A 9857-nucleotide genomic window follows, 5' to 3' on the forward strand; every position below is an offset into this window, starting at 1 on the left:
GGTTTCAGCCAGACAAGAAGAGTGGATAGCCAGGGGTGGGCGACGTTCAGCTAGTTTTTTGACGGACCAACCTGTGTGGGCAAGGGACTTCCGTGCTTGCAAGCCAAAATGGGCCAAGGCAGTAATTACGGAGGTCCTAGGAGCACAAACCTATCAAGTGGACACTGATGACGGTATGTCATGGACCCGCCACATCGACCAGTTATGGGATAGAGCAACGGCACCAGGAACTGAGCGCATGTCTAGCCCCGACCTGGAAGACTACCAATCTAACTTATTGGTCTCTCGCTACACTCCAAAACCACAGATAGTTCTTACCATCGTTGGTTTCAAAATCAAGGAAAACTTTTTTAAAAAAGTTTTTTTTTTACCGCACCCGGACCATATTCCATTCATCTATTCACACGTCAATCAACAATCTTCCAGTAAAGTTTATTTGAAATGCACTCTGAAGTATAATGAAATATTGCCGAGTAATGGTGAGGAAGGTGAGTTATTTTACTTTAATTATTTACAGAGCAAAATTATTGAGCTATGTTAATTATTATTAATGCTAATTATCGCTGGCCATGATGCAGCCTAAGGTACCCCGCACATTAAGTGTTTCCTCTACATAGTACTTGATACCAGTTCAGAAACATTTGCAATACTTATCGAGAGTAGTGCTCCTTTGACCCTTAATGCCGCCGGTAAGTGCCCCCAGATGAAAGGCGACCCCTTTTACCTGCGAGTTGATCCCTGCTGTTAAGAATACTCAGAATAATGGTAATAAGAATACTCTCTATTGCATTGAATTTACTTTTTTTTCTCAACCCGGTATTGTCAATACATAGCCATATGGAATACAACAACTGGTCAGATTAATTTTCTAATACCCATCTGTTGATTGTAATAATAAAAATATTAAAAAAAAAATTTAAAGTCCTTATTTCTTAAAAGTTTTTGGTAACAAATAGATGCTTTTTATTTTTATAAATTTATTTATTTGTAACTCTAATACTTTGGCACAATGTTTGAACTTAGTTATATCGACACCAAAGTCTACAAATAATGTTTATTAATGTTAAAAACAGTAATTATTTATTCACAAAGTTAAAATTCTTTTTAATTATTTATTTTAAAATAAATTTTATAACAACTGAACTACATGTTTAAACTGAATTATACATAATATATTAAAAACAAATTATATATCGAAGAAAATTGTTATAGAAAGCAGATTTTTTCGATATTATTTCTCAATTGAGAATTAAAAATCTACAGGAGGGGACAAGAAAATTACAAACGCATATTGAATAATACATTGGAGCAAGTAAAAGAATTAAAATGATATAATAATTACAATCTTTAATATTTTAACTGCAACAAGATGGACTGTAGAAGTTTCAGACGTGAAAAGAACAAACGGTAGACGGAGACTGATACAGGTGCCGTACCAACTTGTCTATATCTACTTGCTCGATTATGAGAGAAGCCTAAACGTATTTGGCTAGCCTTCATATTGCCTGTTAGAGCCCAATCAAACTATTTAAAAATCGTAATTTATGTATTTCGTTCTGATACGTGTGTAATAGTGTCCTGTAACGGGTTAATAACTAATAAAATACGGGGGCATTAACTACACTGTTCAAAGCAGCACATGTATTTTTATCCAGTACAGGTTTTGGAGGAAAGAGTATAATGGAGGGGGTACGCTTCCAGGGCGAGTGAGGCCAGAAGGCGGGGGCCTATTCTTTCCGAAGACGTGGCATCTAGTACACCATATTTGATAGCTGACAGTTAACAGTCAAGAGTTGCTGCGTCACCCCATATCCCAGAAATAGTTACTTACTTACTCAAAGCGTGCTCTCATTTTGTTGTGGTTATTAATAAATTACTATCAATTCTCAGTTACTTTTTGGATGTAAACTTTAAATATTCTAAAAAATAATGTTTACTGTTTTTACTTTTTTTTAAATAAACAACTTTCTCTTTTATATCAGAAACAATTATTTATTTGTATCAAACTTTGTATTTTGTTTCCATAAAGAAATTAATTTTTTTTATTAACTGTTCCTAGAAAATATTAATTGGTAAATTGACCAAGTTAATTCCATTTTCTATTCACTCCTTACTTTTTGGGTTCCTGAATATTCACATGGAAATGAGCCTGAACAGAACAGAGAAAGATTTACATTATAGATATACCAAATTATTGAAAGTAATATTTGCTACAAACTCTATTCTTTTCAAATTTGCGTTTAAATGAACGGTTTTATATATGCTTAGAAGGTAAGTAGGGTTATGACAACCCCATGGTACAGGTTAACTAACTAACTACAAATCAAAGAACGATTAAGCAGCTGGTTATACAAAGAGATATAACTAATATATTATACTATGAAGGTACTGTCATATGAATAATGCATCACTGTGTTTCAATTTGGCCAGGGTACTAGCAAACTTGTAGGTATGGATATTCATATTGTTGCCAAAATACAGAGTTGGCATGTTTGGTATCATATTAATTAACTTCCTTTCCAACTACATATTTCGCAAAATATTTTCTTGACATAATTTTTAGAAATAAAGTTACTTACTAATATTTTATCACTTATGTAATACTTGAGGAAAGAGTGGTTATTAGTTCCTTGGAAATGAAGCAAATATTACTTCATTTCATTGAATAACACAGCCTCCTGTAGCTCACTCTGAAATCTAAGAAGTTTGATCATTTTTATCTCAATAACATGTAATAACAAATTAGACATTGATTGTAATATTAAAAAACTAAAATATGTAATACTAAAAAAGCAAAACAAGACAATTTAAATATGTATGTAACTTGTTAATTGTGGTTATATTTAGGTTATGCTATGGTGTCACAGATTGGAGTGGGGGGTGAAAATGGACCCTTCTTTCTGGCTGAACTCCACTAGACTGTCCATGAGGACTATTTTCACAAATTATATATGTGTCCATAATGGGTTAGCAATTCAATGGGTTATTTTAGACAGTAGAAATGGATTTTATGGAAGCAGTTGGCAACTAATGTAATTTCAACTAACTAATACTGGTAAAGTATTAATTATTCTTACACATGGTAGCCATCTTAACTAGTTTTATACCTCCAATTGTGCATTGGAATAATACTAATTTCATTGCTTTAAGTTGATAAGTTACACATATATTAACTTAAACACTGTTAATATATTTATTAAAAATGAGCAAAAATAATCGGTTTAGGTAATACCTCAGAAAGCAGAATGGAATTCTGCTAGACAGAAACCACAATGGGCCACCACCCCGCACCTCTCGGTAGTAACATTTCAAATCAGATTATAAAATTAAATCATTTTGTGCAAAACACTATTCTTGCTATTGCATTCCAACTATTATTTTAAAATTATTTGTGTGCATCTTCCAATTTGAAAATTTGTATAGATGGTTCATGCCATTAACTTAGTTAGTGAGGTGGAAAAGAGATTAAGTGCTCATTGTAGATGGAATGCTGAATTTGTCAAAAAGGAAATTAATGTGATGAAACCAAAACAGTTTTGTCAAGCTTTGGCCATGGTTTGCCTTAAAACTTCTTTTATCAGGGTGATTTAAAATAATATTAGATTAATTTCAAATCAATTATGAATTCATAATAATGGATTCTCAAAGCAAAGTACTGTGATCTTTTATGTTTGTAAGGTTTTCTAATAGAAAGAACACATCCCTAGTTCACATAGTACTGGTACTGGTATTTGGTGGGGGGAACAAGTCCAGCAAGTGGGCCTAGTGATCCTTTTTGCCAACCTCTGATGGCTACCTAGGTTGCGCCGTGTACTAAACAAGGTGGGAGTGTCAAGATTCACTCTTCGGGATCGCCGAAAAATGAATGTTTAACTGCGCCAGGTGGGAATCAAACCCACAACATTCCAAACCGAGCACACTGGGACCTGTGCCCCAACCCGCATAACGGTCACGTCCCTCCTAGTTCACATGAGAGAGGTTTTTAATAAAACTGATATTATTACTAGATGTTTTAGTGATAATTAAAGATTTAAAGACCACATAAAAGAAATTTGATTGCAGGAAATTAAATTTTTTTTAATCAATATTATAAATAGAGATGATTACAACATAATAAAAAAAAAAAGTTGATAAGACACATCTCTTAGAGTAATACTTCAGTATCATTAAAAATTGAGAACCACCCATATATGTGGTTGGTGAAAAATGTATACTTTGTTTTTATGATCAAATTCTAAATATAGTCATTCTTACCTAGAATGTTATTTCCTATTATATATCTTTGACAGTATTTAACTAAAAGATTAGGTTGTTAAGATATTCTTTCTTTTTTAGAAGTAAAAAAGTTTTAGGTTTCCGAATAGGATTATGTTCAAATAGTTTATACAATTAATAATATATCACTGTCATTGTGTTGGAATAAAATAGTTCTGGTGTCCTGGAATAATTATTTTAAATTTTTTTTATTTGTCATTAAGAACAATTAATATTTTATCTAAATTAGTATGTGGAAATCAAATTCCCATCTGACTTTTTTTTTCTTGTCACAAACTATTACTGTCATCCAAATCCAAGCCATTAAACACTCGGCCCTTAATGAGAAAAATACATTGATACTATAAATTCTATAAATAAATAAGATTCAAGGAAGATACACACAAATAATTAAAAAATAATAGTTAGAATGTATTAGCATAATAGTGTTTTTCACAAAATGATTTCACTTTATAATTTGATTTGAATTGTTATTCTGTCCTGTTAGTTGCTTAAAACTAACTATTCAATTATTCACTGAATAATTTTATTATTTACTGTCAGCTTAGTGGCACACCAAGGAGTGCAAGTGATTGCCCATTCACAAAGTAGTTTCTGTCCTGCAGAATCTGAGGTATTTATACCTATTACTTATGCTCATTTTAATATATATATATATATATTAACAGTCTGTTCATACACTCCAAATTTTGGCTAGGCTTTTTTTTTAAATCACCCATATATTTTTGACTAGTTTTTATGTCATTTCATCAATCTTCTTATATGAAAACGGCATATTTATAGTAACTTAATCATATTACTTTCAACTAATCATATGATAATAATTAAGTTGAATATCTGTTACAGTTTTAACTGGAGGTTGGAGTTGACAACAGTTCCATCATTTCTTCAATTCTTTGTGAATACAATCACCATGCCATATCACAAATACTCAACAGCATTTTTTTCAAAGACAACGCTGTAGCTGTCAGTACCATAAGGACATCTATTGCCAAGTAGAACATTATTTCTAGACCTGACTATGAATAACCTGTGGTGTCTTACTTTATTTCTATATATATTTTTTAAGGACTTTTTATGTCCTAGTATCAGATTTCATTCTGTATTGTTTAATAATTTTTCTTAAAGTTTAACTGCATCAGTTTGAGAATAGTTTACAATCATCAGAACTCAAGAATTTATACCAATATATTATGTTTTAAATTTTCTTACCTAATTGAATGGCTTAAAAATATATAAAGTTTGGTTGTTCAAGTATGTTTTAACATACATGAAAATGTACTAAGCTCTATACTGGTATTGCATCAAAAAAAGTTGCGGTCAAAAAAAGAATAAATAGTTTTAAACTATTTGTTCTTTTTTTGACCGCAACCCTGACCATCTTCTTATATTTAAATCTTTACGGTCAACTATATATACATATATGTTTCATATAAACCTTTTTAGATCATGATTCATTTCTAAAATGAAGCTCGAATTATTTAATTCAACCTGATATAAACATATAAATAACTATTAAGATACAAAAAAAGGTCATAAAATAAACTATTTAAATTAATTAAAAACTGCTTTATTGAAGTCAGCGAGACATTCTGAAGGTAACATGTAATGTTAACAGAAAGAAGACTAAATCTTATATTGAAGTACGGGTAATCATTAGTGGCTCCTGTTCTGGATTCAATACAGAGACTTTATACAAACTAACATTCAAGAAAAAAAGGGGAAAAAAAAAATTACAAACTGATATTTGTAATCAACGAAAAAAAGAAAAAAGAATTTGGTGGTAACACTTTGGTGCATTAGGTCCATTGACAAATAAAGAAATGATAGTAAGAATTTTATTACCAAATTGTTATAAATTGAAATAGTACTGCAGGAGATAGGGTTGTGATGAAAAAGAAATGGTTATAATAAATATAAATGTCAATATTGCACAATATTTTTACTGTTTGCAGATTTTTAATTACTATACACATTCTATAACCTTTGGAGTTCAACCAATACATATATTTTTCATATGCTTGGGTAATATAGCTGTGGATTGTTCTCCAAAGTTACAGTAACCAATAACTGGTTCAGAAATCAGCTTTCTTCAAAATGATCGTGGTATTGATATTCAGAAAAGGTTCAATCTGCTCAGACCTTCTTGTGGATCAAATGAAAACAGCAGCAAAATATGTTGAGGAATTCAGTTTGATTGATACAGTTCTCATAGAAGTAATGATAAAATGAATAAACAGAGTCAGCAGTCCCTGCTATTTTAAAGATAAACTTAAGATTGTTCATGGGTGAAATATGTCTTGTATTTTCTTCATCTCTGATTGCAGTGGTTGAGAAATAGTAATGTTCACGAAGACGTTGATCTTGTTTTTGGCTTTATAAATACTTGTACTTGGCAGGAAGGTACCACCTATGTTGGGATTCCACAGCACTAGACGGCCAAGTTATTCACCAATCTTTGCTCGGCTTCAATATTCATGATATAAATCACCAAATAACTGTTCCTTTCATTGTGAAAGACAGACAGTGTCTGTTGGGAGAGCACATATGTTATTGAAATTTCTCTTTTCCACACCATAGATAAGGTTGAACTGGTGATTTAGCTTTAGCTTGATAGAATATGAAATATTCTCTTCATTGTTATTTGTTATACTGCAAATTGCAAAGTATCACATAACACTCTCCTATAGTATCCTCAAAATAAGGACAGTTTCATCAGTTTTTAAGGATGTTTCCTATTATTTATGTATAAAATTTTAGAAAGGGAAAACTGACCTCCATGATGGAGAAAAAAGGTGGTATAATGGATATAATAACCTAGGAAATTAAAAGAAAAAATTATGTTGATAAAAAGGTTTCTATGAAATTTTGCAATAAATAAATTATTTATTGAGAATAATTGTGAGAGATAGTTGACCGTGGATGACGTACGAAGAGAAGATGGTTGGGAGCGCGGTCAAAGTGAAACACAAATAAGGTGGTATAACCTATTTAATTGTGCCAACGTTTCGGCTAGAGTTTCTAGCCTTCTTCAGGGCTGTTAGCTAGAAAATCAAACGCCTAATGGTTTAGAAACTCTAGCCGAAACGTTGGCACAATTAAAAAGGTTACACCAACTTATTTGTGTTTCACTTTGACCTTTTAATTTTATCAATTTCTATATAAGTGAACAGTGGTTAATTTTGACATTTGAGGACAAAAAAAGAAAACCAGTGGGGAAAGTCAATAAGTAAGGTGCTATAGTCCTATATTTTGGGCCTGATTTCAAGTCTGACTGTAGCAGAAAAAATATTTATTTTGTTTAATAAACCCTGGAGATTCTGGATCTCTGTGGAAAGAAAATTCAACCTTGATAAAGTGGCCACTCTTTTTTTGGGAGGAATCCCTGACAGTTGAGTATGATCTTGACTAAACCACTAGAAACACTACTTCTTGATTCATTACCTAAATCCTTCATGAGTTGTAGTGGTCCAGGTTTTATATGTAGAATGAATGGCAGGTGGAGTATACTGCTGACTATATTACCACCCTGTATAACTTTATGATGGAAATCAAGCACCTCTACTAGTGCCTGCCCTTTAGGCTCCATAACTCAAATGTTCTATTAAATATATTAGAAGTATAAAAGACATCACAGGTTATTTTCACACAGGTACATTAATGTTGCTGGCTTATTTCTTCTATTTTCGATAGAATTTATGTCTCTGGCGATATAACACATTCAAAATTATCTGTTCAATTTCGTCTTTTAGCCTTTAATAACAATAAACAGTATTTTTTTAAAAAAAATAATCAACAAACATCAAGTGAAGCAACAGTTTTTGACCTGAGCATGACTTTCTTCTGTTTGTTAGAAATTTTTTGGTATATGTTCAGCTACAGCTAAATAACTTTTTAGCATTTCATCTGACACTAAGTAACCAACTTAACTACATCAATAGGGTAGAAGGTTGATATCTTAATGGGACGTCTGTGCTCTTCTTCTAGAAACTGTATTTCACAATGACATTGACGGACCTTTTGGTTACATAAAACATGACTATTCAGGATGAGCTTTGTAAAAAACTTGGTCATCTTGTTCTGGTGAATGTCAACAATAGTATTATCTCTTAATTGCGTACAAGTATTAGAAGTAACTGATGAAACTGTCCTTATTTTGAGGATACTATGGGATAGTGTTATATGATACTTTGCAATTTGCAGTATCACAAAACAACAATGAAGAGAATTTTTCATATTCTATCAAGCTAAAGCTAAATCACCTGTTCAACTTTATCTATGGTGTGGAAAAGAGAAATTTCAATAACATATGTCCTCTCCCAACAGACACTGTCTGTCTTTCACAATGAAAGGAACAGTTATTTGGTGATTTATATCATGAATATTGAAGCCGAGCAAAGATTGGTGAATAACTTGGCCGTCTAGTGCTGCGGAATCCCAACATAGGTGGTACCTTCCTGCCAAGTACAAGTATTTATAAAGCCAAAAACAAGATCAACGTCTTCGTGAACATTACTATTTCTCAACCACTGCAATCAGAGATGAAGAAAATACAAGACATATTTCACCCATGAACAATCTTAAGTTTATCTTTAAAATAGCAGGGACTGCTGGCTCTGTTTATTCATTTTATCAGTACTTCTATGAGAACTGTATCAATCAAACTGAATTCCTCAACATATTTTGCTGCTGTTTTCATTTGATCCACAAGAAGGTCTGAGCAGATTGAACCTTTTCTGAATATCAATACCACGATCATTTTGAAGAAAGCTGATTTCTGAACCAGTTATTGGTTACTGTAACTTTGGAGAACAATCCACAGCTAGATTACCCAAGCATATGAAAAATATATGTATTGGTTGAACTCCAAAGGTTATAGAATGTGTATAGTAATTAAAAATCTGCAAACAGTAAAAATATTGTGGAATGTTGCTGAACTGGTATCTAGAACTGGACATCTAGAAGAGGCAGGGACAATTTTAAGGTCTTTTCACTGATAAAATAGATAATCACCATGTGAGGATAAAACCATGAAGGTAAAATTAATTAATAATATTTTTTTAATTTATATAATAATGACTTGTTATTAGCAATTTGTAATTTATATTTACAGAATATAGCATCAAGATAGGAATGGACTACCATTGGAGTTGATTTAGGTCAGCGTGCACCCAGAAATGTAGTGGATGTTTACTTATCAAGCAACATATCTAAAAATATTAACATTAGATCCATAGTATTTTCTGAATAACAATGAAATACAAAACTAAAACAAAAAAAACTTGAAATTTTATGAATATTATTTAGAAAACGTTGAAATTGTATGTATATGTTATGTATATCTTCATTATTTACCAAAAGGAGGAAAAAACTCACAGCAGATTGTTATGCCTATAGTCTATGTATATTCTCTTGAGTGGTTCATGAATGTTATAATCCTTGAATATTGATTTGAATTTTTCTTTATCTATAAAATTATACTAAAGTCTCTAATGATGTTTATACTGGTAACTTGAGTAAACAGTTTAATTATTTTTTGTATAATTATTCATTACTTTAGAATTGAAAACTTGTTATATATT

This window comes from Halyomorpha halys, unplaced genomic scaffold (assembly GCF_000696795.3).
Source record: "Halyomorpha halys isolate HHAL.00 unplaced genomic scaffold, Hhal_1.1 Scaffold709.1, whole genome shotgun sequence".
Classification (NCBI taxonomy): Eukaryota; Metazoa; Arthropoda; class Insecta; order Hemiptera; family Pentatomidae; genus Halyomorpha; species Halyomorpha halys.